Consider the following 12,631-nt stretch of genomic DNA (forward strand, 5'->3'; position numbering starts at 1 on the left):
ACATCTCATGTGAGAGAGAGAACATTCTGCAGGGCCGGCGTGGAAGCCCTGTTGGGAACCGACTTGTGAAGATTTATATATATATTTAATTTATATGATTTTATATAGAATTTATATTTATGTTAATTTATATATTTCGATAGCAAATTGTGTGATGTTTAGTGGACTGTATTTCTGAAAATTTTCACAAATCGTCTATTTACATATTATGGACGGGGGTGGGTTATGTTGTTTATATGTTGTCAATCAAATTATTGACTAACATTTACTACAGTATTAAACTACATATATTAGTAATTAAAATAGGGAGGTGTTATCTTACTGTATGGTAGGCCTGGTCCAGCAGGTATAAACAATACCTGCATGGTAGGCCTGGTCCAGCAGGTATAAACAATACCTGCATGGTAGGTCTGGTCCAGCAGGTATAAACAATACCTGTATGGTAGGCCTGGTCCAGCAGGTATAAACAATACCTGCATGGTAGGCCTGGTCCAGCAGGTATAAACAATACCTGCATGGTAGGCCTGGTCCAGCAGGTATAAACAATACCTGCATGGTAGGCCTGGTCCAGCAGGTATAAACAATACCTGCATGGTAGGCCTGGTCCAGCAGGTATAAACAATACCTGCATGGTAGGCCTGGTCCAGCAGGTATAAACAATACCTGCATGGTAGGCCTGGTCCAGCAGGTATAAACAATACCTGCATGGTAGGCCTGGTCCAGCAGGTATAAACAATACCTGTATGGTAGGCCTGGTCCAGCAGGTATAAACAATACATGTATGGTAGGCCTGGTCCAGCAGGTATAAACAATACCTGTATGGTAGGCCTGGTCCAGCAGGTATAAACAATACCTGCATGGTAGGCCTGGTCCAGCAGGTATAAACAATACCTGCATGGTAGGCCTGGTCCAGCAGGTATAAACAAGGATGACCACACCAAATAATGCTGGTGGTTGAGGCTGGTATCAACACCAGGTACTGGTGGACCAAGTAACTCTTCTGTGCCCTCTTCTCTTCTTCCTCTCAAAGGCCACTGGCAATAATAGCAGCAATCCTATATATATGACAGCTATATCAGAGGAAATATTGCCAACTTATAAGATAAGAACCAAGGAATAATTACCTGGGTTATGTCGCTGCCACGAGTTCTAACCGAAAAAGTAATCCTATCTACCTAACATTACTGGCCAGGAATGACTAAATAAGATTTTGGAAAGACACTTCCCTTGTTTAGATGTTGACTGCGTGTTGATGATGGAAGAAGCACTAATTTACTCTCCATAACACTTCGTCCAAGGGAGAATTATTGGAACTATTCTGCTCCAGCGACCTGGTCTAGCAGTATGGCTGACTCCTGGCACTCCTCCACTGACGCCTTGGCTCTCTCGTCCACATGTCAAGAAGCGGTAGAAAGGTCACATTTACTCTATTTTGGTACTAATAATTAAGTTAATTCAAGTGGAATGGTTTTATGATGTTTAAAGTCCAAAGATTGCAGTATTAAGAGTTTCCAACAGAATTCGCTGGCAAAATTAATAGCGACGTGGCATTGATATCTCGTTTTCAATGAGAGGAAATTTCCACTACTTCATCTATGAATTTGTTTATACAACCCAGTAGCAATAATATCTGCCTATTACACGCAGAAATCACAATAGCGTGATGCATCAAATGAACAAATCCACAAGGGCCGTGACAAGGATTCGAACCTACATCCGAGAGCATCCCAGACGCTACCTTAATTGACTGAGCTACGACATGGTCACCATGAGCTACAACCATGTCGTAGCTCAGTCCATTAAGGCAGCGTCTGGGATGCTCTCGGACGTAGGTTCGAATCCTCGTCACGGCCCTTGTGGATTTGTTCATCTGCCTATTGTTTTGAATATTAGTAAATGGTGTCAGGTTTTCCAGCAAGCCCAGCTACAGGTATGACTAGAGAAGGTACCAAGTTCCTTCCTGACCAGAGGAACATTCCCGAGTGACTGTTAGCACAAACACCTGAGAACACACAAGCGCATGTACACGCACACATCTACAGTCACACACGCACACATCTACAGTCACACACGCACACATCTACAGTCACACACGCACACATCTACAGTCACACACGCACACATCTACAGTCACACACGCACACATCTACAGTCACACACGCACACATCTACAGTCACACAAGCATCCACGGACACACACACGTACACACGCGAACAACCACATTTCATTACTTGAGCCCATTAGACAGCTTGTAACACTGCTGTATATAAATGGTTACTTTTGTGATCAATTTACTATGGGGTCATAACCTTTTGACAAAAACTAGGCGCCATTTTAAGAACCATTTACACTAACTCAGCTGTTAGGCCACTTGACTCGTCCTCCTCGCCCACACATCCAAACACGTACTCAGTCAATTAAAATAAAAATTGTAATTTTTTGCACAATGAAACCATTAAATGGGGCTTTAATTAGAAGCATCTGACATAATTTTTCTGCCCAATCACTTGGACTCGAAGGTAGAGCAACGGTCTCGCTTCATGCAGGTCGGCTTTCAATCCCTAACTGCCCTGTTCTTATATCCTTTCCAAGTGCTATTTAATCGTAATGGCTTGACGCTTTCGTCTGCAATTTCCCTTCCTCTTTAATAAATCCATCTGACAGCACTTCCTAATAAAAACAAAACAGTGGTTTTGCTTCTCTGGCAGAGAGAAGGGGGGCCTCGTAGCGTGGTGGATAGCGCGCAGGACTCGTAATTCTGTGGCGCGGGTTCGATTCCCGCACGAGGCAGAAACAAATGGGCAAAGTTTCTTTCACCCTGAATGCCCCTGTTACCTAGCAGTAAATAGGTACCTGGGAGTTAGTCAGCTGTCACGGGCCGCTTCCTGGGGGTGGAGACCTGGTCGAGGACCGGGCCGCGGGGACACTAAAGCCCCGAAATCATCTCAAGATAACCTCAAGAAGAGAGTGCGTCTCTTAGACGTGACCGTTGGTGAGGTAACCAGATGGTTCACCTTGTGCCGACTCTTGAGACGCACCACCAGACGACGTCATTACCACACACACAACCAGTAAGAGACTCCAGTAATTACACGTGTCGTTACTTGTCTGTGTATGACGCGTTTGCAAACTGGGATCTTGACTCACGGAACAAACTAAATAACATGTCATCAAAGGCGAGGGATAGGTGGATCCCTCGTCTGACGATCATTGGTGCAGTGGTCACGGTACTGTGTTCGTTTAGGGATGTTCCTGGACGACATGGGTTCGAATCCTAGCCAGGTCAATTAGAGTTCTTATTGTTCTATGGCTTGGGTGTTCCAGCAGTTTCCTCACACTCTTTTATATAATATAATATATATATATATATATATATATATATATATATATATATATTATATATATATATTATATATATATATTATATATATATTACGTTTTTTTTCACTGAAAAAATTTTCACTGAGAGTTAATTGAAAAATTAACTCTCCAAAGTTCATTTTCTCATTTTTTAATTATGGTCTCACCCCTAAAAGCGTTTCGCAAGGACTTCTCACATTTTCAATAACAGGTTTACACATATTTCATGCTTATATTTGTTTTGGGTGAGGTGATATGACACAAATGTTTTTGGGTGAGGTGACACGAATCAATGGGTATAAATTGCATATGAGAACATAAGAATAAAATTAACTACAGAAGTCCTATTGGCCCATATTTTCTCTTGCTGCTTCTATGTTGGTTCGAGGTCTTGAACCCCAAACTTATTCATGTCATATTCATTGTCATATTATTCAACAACATATGTTTACAAGAAAGACTGCTACCAAAATATACTATATATATATATATGTATATATAATGTATTTATATATATATATATATATATATATATATATATATATATATATATATATATAATTAATATATATATATTCCACGGAGTGTTCACTAGTGAGCGTGAACAGCTGCCAGAGCTGGAGGAGGAAGCTGCCCCTGGCGAGACACTACTAAATATTGAGGCAACAGCAGGGGAAGGACTGGATGACTTACATCACCTGAGGTAACTAAAGCTACTGGGCCAGGTAGAGTAGCACCATGGGTGTTGAGAGAAGCAGCACAGGTCCTCAGCACACCTCTAGCACTAATGTATAATGAGTCACTTACACGGAGGGAAGCAGCACAGGTCCTCAGCACACCTCTAGCACTAATGTATAATGAGTCACTTACATGGAGGGAAGCAGCATACCTCTAGCACTAATGTATAATGAGTCACTTACACGGAGGGAAGCAGCACAGGTCCTCAGCATACCTCTAGCACTAATGTATAATGAGTCACTTACACGGAGAGAAGCAGCACAGGTCCTCAGCACACCTCTAGCACTAATGTATAATGAGTCACTTACACGGAGGGAAGCAGCACAGGTCCTCAACACACCTCTAGCACTAATGTATAATGAGTCACTTACACGGAGGGAAGCAGCACAGGTCCTCAGCATACCTCTAGCACTAATGTATAATGAGTCACTTACACGGAGAGAAGCAGCACAGGTCCTCAGCACACCTCTAGCACTAATGTATAATGAGTCACTTACACGGAGGGAAGCAGCACAGGTCCTCAACACACCTCTAGCACTAATGTATAATGAGTCACTTACACGGAGGGAAGCAGCACAGGTCCTCAACACACCTCTAGCACTAATGTATAATGAGTCACTTACACGGAGGGAAGCAGCACAGGTCCTCAACACACCTCTAGCACTAATGTATAATGAGTCACTTACACGGAGAGAAGCAGCACAGGTCCTCAGCACACCTCTAGCACTAATGTATAATGAGTCACTTACACGGAGGGAACTGCCCAGCTGCTGGAAGAAGAAAGGAGATAGAGAAGAGACACTTAACTACAGACCAGTGTCGCTCAAGCATCACTTGCAAAGTACTTGAGACAATTATAAGGTTAAGACTAGTTGAACACCAAGAAAGAATTAGGTTTGTAAGTAAACAACAACAACAACATGACTTTAGAGCAGCATTCCTGACGAACCTCCTGGAGTTTGATGATAAGGTAACGAAAATAAGGCAAGACAGAGGAGGATGGGCAGACTGCATATTTCTGGACTGCCAAAAAGCCTTTGTTACAGTGCCACACAGGCGGCTACTATACAAACTAAGAGAGTCAGGCGGGATAGACGGAGACACACTATCATGGGTAAGGAATTACCTGACAGACAGGTGTCAGAGAGTGACAGTGAGGGGCGTGGAGTGGGACTGGCGTAGAGTAACAAGCGGGGTGCCTCAAGGATCACTCCTGGGACCCATTCTGTTCCTTATTTATGTAAATGACTTGACTGCAGGAGTTGAGTCTTTTATGTCAATGTTTGCAGATGATACAAAATTAATGAGGAGGGTTGAGACAGATGAGGATATCAGGATTCTCCAAGATGACGAGCAGATTGCAGAGATGGTCAGAGAAATGGCTGTTAGAGTTCAACCCTAATAAGTGCAAGGTGATGGAAATGGGGACAGGAGCCAGGAGACTGAAAGCCCAATAAACGATGAAGGAAAACTACCGCCCTATAACGACTAGAGAAAAACAAAAAGCCCTGTGAGTGGACATAACACCAAACCTAACTCCAGAGGCTCATATCAATAGAATAACGTCAGCCGCATACTCTACTCTGGCAAAAGTCAGAACATCCTTCAGAAACTTAAATAAGGAGGCTTTTAGATCTCTGTATACCACCTATATGAGGCCAGTCTTAGAGTATGCCGACCCATCCTGGAGCCCCATCTTAAAAAGCACATAATGAAGCTCGAAATGGTGCAGAAGTTTGCAACGAGACTCGTCCCAGAGCTGCGAGGGATGAGGTATGAAGAGTGACTGAAGGAACTAAACCTGACGACGTTAGAAAGGAGGACGGAAAGGGAGGATATGATACAGACGTATAAAATACTTAGAGGGAATGACAAGGTGGAAACAAAAGAAATGTTTACAATGAACAACAGAACAAGGGAGCACGGATGGAAGCTTGAGACTCAGATGTGTCATAGAGATGTTAGAAAGTTTTCTTTTAGCGTGATGGAAGTGAGTAAATGGCATGACCTAAAGGAGCAGGTTGTAGAGGCATTCATAACTTTAAAAGCAGGTATGGCAGGGAAATAGGTTAATGAAATAGGCATTAGACAGCCAACGGGGTAGAAAAGCGGTCCAAGAGCTGGAGTTCGATCCTGCAGGCGCAAATGGTTGAGTAAAAATAGGCGAGTACACACACACACACACACACACACACACACACACACACACACACACACGTGCACGCATAGGGGGGCGATGGTGGCTGTGTGGATAGCATGCTAGACTCGTAATCCTGTGGCCCGGGTTTGATTCCCGGCGCCGGCGAGAAACAAAATGGGCAGAGTTTGTTTCACCTCCCCCCCTGCCCCTGTTACCTAGCAGTAAATAGGTACATGGTAGTTAGACAGCTGTTACAAGCTGCTTCCTGGGTGTGTGTGTGTGTGTGTGTGTGTGTGTGTGTGTGTGTGTGTGTGTGTGTGTGTGTGAGAGTGTGTGTGTGTGTGTGTGTGTGTGTGTGTGTGTGTGTGTGTGTGTGTGTGTGTGTGTGTGTGTGTGTGTGTGTGTGTTTTAGAGAGAAATATATGTTGTATAGTACAGGAAAAATAGATTGCTTAGAAAGGCGGGGTCCAAGAGCTAATAGCTCGATCCTGCAGACACAAATAGTAAATATACACACACACAGTTTATCTACGATGATAATCAAACATTAACAAACAATTCAAAAAGACTAAAGGCAAAAACCAAATCAATAAAGTTTAATTAGGCTTTAAATGATAATTATTATGACTGGATAATATTTTTAAATTTGGCGAGATCAGCATAAAGCTTCGACATGACAAAACACAACAAAAATAAATATTAATACTTCAGAGTCGAGTCATTAAGGTATAGTGAGATTCGTCATGGGGGTTCAGTTTGCAACAGTATCACGTGGCAGTCTTATCTTTTATGTTAATCCTGACCCGCCAATGTCGGGCACGTACCCGACAGTAATTGCTATGAAAAATTATAAGAGGATAGCCCCTAGCATCTGGTCTCTAACGTTGAATAGCAGACAGACATTCATACATATAAATTTAAATACAATATTTTTCTCAAACACACACACGTATTATTAGTGAATATGGTGTACACTAATAATTCGATCAAGTCCAATTTAATAAATAAAAATCCCCTGGTACAGCAGGTTGTGTGTATTCGATTCCCTGCAATGATTGTGAGTCTGGGTACCTTGGACAAACAGGAAAATCCTTACAATTGCATTTGTTCCAACATGCTTATAGTATAAGAACTGCCCAAACGTCTAGTGCATTGTATGTACACACAAGTTTGTGTGATCACACTATTAATTGGGATGGTGCTAAAAGCATTACCAATTGCAATGGATTTGCGGAACGGAATTGAATTGAGTCTGCCCTAATCAGTGTCCAAATTTTGTCAATGTTAGTACTGGTATGTACAAACTTGACACCCAGTTATAAGTACAATATTGCACAACAGTTTAAGAAAAACTCTGATAGGGAGAGTTACAATATCTCTTAACAATATTATAATCATATTATATGTGTGTTCAATGAGGCTTTTTGTTTCATCTTTTATACTAATCCTTTTGACTAGTTCTAAGCTAATCTATACCTGTTTCTGGTCAATTCTCTCCCAGAGGATATATATATATATATATATATATATATATATATATATATATAATGTAAATCACGAAGAAATTAACACGTGATAAATAATGTGACAAAGTCTGGCCATGAAGGAAAATAAGACAAGACATTCCCTAAGTACTTTTGTATTAATCAATATATCTTCAGAACAATTATTTTCTAGTGTATATCTCACTACAGGAGGATGACAGTGTGCTGCTGTGGACGGGACTTGTCACAGCCCCGTCTACTGTCTGTCTTATGGACGGGTACTACGAGTGTCACCCACTGGAGGCAGCAGGAGCAGAGCCGTCAGCGGCACCCACTGGAGGCAGCAGGAGCAGAGCCAGCAGCGGCACCCACTGCAGGCAGCAGGAGCAGAGCCATCAGCGGCACCCACTGGAGGCAGCAGGAGCAGAGCCAGCAGCGGCACCCACTGGAGGCAGCAGGAGCAGAGCCATCAGCGGCACCCACTGGAGGCAGCAGGAGCAGAGCCATCAGCGGCACCCACTGGAGGCAGCAGGAGCAGAGCCATCAGCGGCACCCACTGGAGGCAGCAGGAGCAGAGCCAGCAACGGCACCCACTGGAGGCAGCAGGAGCAGAGCCATCAGCGGCACCCACTGGAGGCAGCAGGAGCAGAGCCAGCAGCGGCACCCACTGGAGGCAGCAGTAGCAGAGCCATCAGGTGATCTCTTGGTCTTAGGACCCCCACCCCAGGTCACCTCACAAGATACATCTCATTGCAGTAACAATCATACTTGCAACTGCAAGAGGAGAGAGCACATTTATATTTACATAACAGGATGAGACTCGGCCCTCCGTGAGTGCTCAACATGAAGAACACGCATGTTCATCATGAACATGTTGTACAGGTACAACACGGAGGGTGTATGATGGAGCGTGAAGTGGCTGGGTGTCAGCCCGGAGCGCCCGCCACACCAAGAGATCATCCTGCTGTTTGTATTGACAGTTTCGTATTAATATATCCTAGCGGGGCTGAGCTTCCTAGCCGGCCCGCTAGGACGCCCAGCCGTGGCCGCCATCAACACCGCCCTGACGGCCCCGCCACCACGGGCGTCCGCCAAGAACTGCGGAGGTGCGGGAGGATGGAGCCGGAGAGAGAGAGAGGGCGCGCAAGAGACAAAAATCAATCCCAGTGATGCGGATTGTGTAAGACAATATTCCGCGGCCGGCGACGTATTGTAGGTAATGATTGGTTTCCGCTGCGATCGATCATGTCGGCGAGGCAGGAGGCAGGAGTCTGCGCCTAGCGTGCGTCAATTGTCAGTAGCTGATGATAAAGGTTAAGCGGCTGTGGGCGGGATTTTCCTCTAGTCTTCACAGATGATTGGCCACCCATATTCCCGTGAGTGATCTCATTGGTCTAGCGGCGAGGATCAACATTCCTGGAACGAATAGAGGGATGTGATTGGTCAGGGAGTCGGCTGACGCAGTCTCTTCTCGCTGACCTTCTGTGTTTGATTAATTGACGAGTAATCATCTCAATACGTTTCAGTGTTTGAATAATAAATAAAGACAGAGTAATGTAGACTGAGCTCTTCATTCTCTTTGTTTGGTGGTTAAATCTTGCAGATGGAGGTCCTTGTGGCGGGAAAATATGTACAACATTTCTACAGCAAACTGAAGAGTTTGAACTGTGAGCAAACACTGGAGAGGTTGGTGCAGGGCGGCCCCTCTCCTCCTGCTGCTGCTGCTGCTGCTGCTCCTGCAGTTGTCTAGTCCTGATGGTGCTGCTGCTGCTGCAGTTGTCTACTCCTGCTGCTGCTGCTGCTGCTGCTCCTGCAGTTGTCTAGTCCTGATGGTGCTGCTGCTGCTGCTCCTGCAGTTGTCTAGTCCTGATGGTGCTGCTGCTGCTGCAGTTGTCTACTCCTGCTGCTGCTGCTGCTGCTGCTCCTGCAGTTGTCTAGTCCTGATGGTGCTGCTGCTGCTGCTCCTGCAGTTGTCTAGTCCTGATGGTGCTGCTGCTCCTGCAGTTGTCTAGTCCTGATGGTGCTGCTGCTGCTCCTGCAGTTGTCTAGTCCTGATGGTGCTGCTGCTGCTGCTCCTGCAGTTGTCTAGTCCTGATGGTGCTGCTGCTGCTCCTGCAGTTGTCTAGTCCTGATGGTGCTGCTGCTCCTGCAGTTGTCTACTCCTGCTGCTGCTGCTGCTGCTGCTGCTGCTCCTGCAGTTGTCTAGTCCTGATGGTGCTGCTGCTGCTGCAGTTGTCTACTCCTGCTGCTGCTGCAGTTGTCTACTCCTGCTGCTGCTCCTGCAGTTGTCTACTGCTGCTGCTGCTGCAGTTGTCTACTCCTGCTGCTGCTGCAGTTGTCTACTCCTGCTGCTGCTGCAGTTGTCTACTCCTGCTGCTGCTGCAGTTGTCTACTCCTGCTGCTGCTCCTGCAGTTGTCTAGTCCTGATGGTGCTGCTGCTGCTGCAGTTGTCTACTCCTGCTGCTGCTGCAGTTGTCTACTCCTGCTGCTGCTGCAGTTGTCTACTCCTGCTGCTGCTGCAGTTGTCTACTCCTGCTGCTGCTGCAGTTGTCTACTCCTGCTGCTGCTGCAGTTGTCTACTCCTGCTGCTGCTGCAGTTTTCTACTCCTGCTGCTGCTGCAGTTGTCTACTCCTGCTGCTGCTGCTGCTCCTGCAGTTGTCTAGTCCTGATGGTGCTGCTGCTGCTGCAGTTGTCTACTCCTGCTGCTGCTGCAGTTGTCTACTCCTGCTGCTGCTGCTGCTCCTGCAGTTGTCTAGTCCTGATGGTGGTGCTGCTGCTGCTGCTGCTCCTGCAGTTGTCTAGTCCTGATGGTGCTGCTGCTGCTGCTCCTGCAGTTGTCTAGTCCTGATGGTGCTGCTGCTCCTGCAGTTGTCTACTCCTGCTGCTGCTGCAGTTGTCTACTCCTGCTGCTGCTGCAGTTGTCTACTCCTGCTGCTGCTGCTGCTCCTGCAGTTGTCTAGTCCTGATGGTGCTGCTGCTGCTGCTGCTGCTGCTCCTGCAGTTGTCTAGTCCTGATGGTGCTGCTGCTGCTGCTGCTGCTGCTCCTGCAGTTGTCTAGTCCTGATGGTGCTGCTGCTCCTGCAGTTGTCTACTCCTGCTGCTGCTGCAGTTGTCTACTCCTGCTGCTGCTGCAGTTGTCTACTCCTGCTGCTGCTGCAGTTGTCTACTCCTGCTGCTGCTGCAGTTGTCTACTCCTGCTGCTGCTGCAGTTGTCTACTCCTGCTGCTGCTGCAGTTGTCTACTCCTGCTGCTGCTGCAGTTGTCTACTCCTGCTGCTGCTGCAGTTGTCTACTCCTGCTGCTGATGCAGTTGTCTACTCCTGCTGCTGCTGCAGTTGTCTACTCCTGCTGCTGCAGTTGTCTACTCCTGCTGCTGCTGCAGTTGTCTACTCCTGCTGCTGCTGCAGTTGTCTACTTATTGGTAATGATGCCTTTGCTTGTCTTACTACTGCTCACCGCTATCCCTTCTCTTACTTCTTGCTAAGGACATTTCTTACTGCTGTTTCTGCTGCTCCTCTTGCTACCACTCTTACTAAAGCAACTACTGCTCACTACTGCAGGAGAGCAATAACCTCCTCCAGTATTGACCCTATACTAACAAGCGAAGGTTCATACACAGAGGAAGACAATATAATTTGTCAAGTCCTAAAAGAGCAGTAGTGACCCAACACCAGCGAGCAGGGTGATGCCACGAGTGTTGCCGGGTGTTGGGGTGCATGTAGGTCTCGGGGACACTTCCCAATAACTTTGACCGTCGCTGCCTGTCCAACAACCTACAACGATCTGGTTCTGTCGAACTAGATCACCTGTCATCTGTTTAGGTTATCACAGGTGATCTAGCGATGAGCACTAGACAGTGGAGTCCAGTACTATAACCACTCAGCCAACTGACTGTACAAAAGTAGGGGAAGTCGTCTGACCCTTAACTCAATACCCGACAGTTCTCGTGATAGTTTTGCCCACATATTTTACCACATCACTTCATGATGCTGGGGCCGTGTGAGTAACATGTGTGTGTCAAGCTTGTATGGTCCTCCAAGGCTACGTGCATCAGAGAAAACTCTTATGGACGCCCTGGTTGACCAGGTTCGAATCCTTCAGGGGTCAAGAGTTTTCCGATATATATATATATATATATATATATATATATATATATATATATATATATATATATATATATATATATATATATATTTCACCATCTTTTAGTAATATTAAATTAGAAGAGTATGACAGCCTGCTGAAGTCAATATTAGAAAAAGCCCTCAACCTTTCTCTCAACGACTCACAGTGGAAACAGGCCTCCCTTCCTGTCAGACTCGGGGGCCTCGGCGTTCGCACAGCAACACAATCCACACCGAATACAGGTGAATTTGCGGCGAGGCAGAGGCCGACAGGTACAGACGGAATGGCCTTCTCTGCCAAAGGACAGGAGGATGGCATGCAAGACACGGCGAGGTTAATGACATTATTAAGAGGAGCCTTACGAGAGCCGGTTGTCCAGCAGAGAGAGAACCTTGTTTCCTAATGACCCGCAACTCTGATGAGCCTGTCGGTCGCCCAGACGGGATCACAGTGAATCCCTGGAAGAATGGTAGACAGTTGGTGTGGAACAACACATGTTTTTCAACTTTGGCCAACACCTATGTTGACTTCAGTGTTGCACAGCCAGGCGGTGCTGCCAATCACCGGGAAGCACCCAAGTCACGTAAATACAGAGACCTTGAGCACCACTACAATTTGATCCCCCATTGCCTCAGAGACACTTGGTGCTTGGGGTAAAAGTGCTGAGAGTTTTTTGAAGGAGCTGGGGTCCAAGCAAACCTGAAGACCCTAGAGACCCTAGAGCTGCCAGTTTTTTCTTTCAGCGCCTTAGTGTGGCGATCCAGAGAGGAAATGCTCACTGTA

The 12,631-nt window shown here is 46.0% G+C and overlaps 1 non-coding gene across 1 annotated transcript; it reads left to right on the forward strand.

The window, feature by feature from the left end:
* Positions 1 to 2,720: 2,720 nt before the first annotated feature.
* On the forward strand, positions 2,721 to 2,791 carry TRNAT-CGU (transfer RNA threonine (anticodon CGU)). The gene has a single exon. It is a non-coding gene; the product is annotated as a tRNA-Thr (tRNA).
* Positions 2,792 to 12,631: the final 9,840 nt, after the last annotated feature.

Source organism: Procambarus clarkii, chromosome 22 (genome assembly GCF_040958095.1).
Source record: "Procambarus clarkii isolate CNS0578487 chromosome 22, FALCON_Pclarkii_2.0, whole genome shotgun sequence".
NCBI classification, from domain to species: domain Eukaryota; kingdom Metazoa; phylum Arthropoda; class Malacostraca; order Decapoda; family Cambaridae; genus Procambarus; species Procambarus clarkii.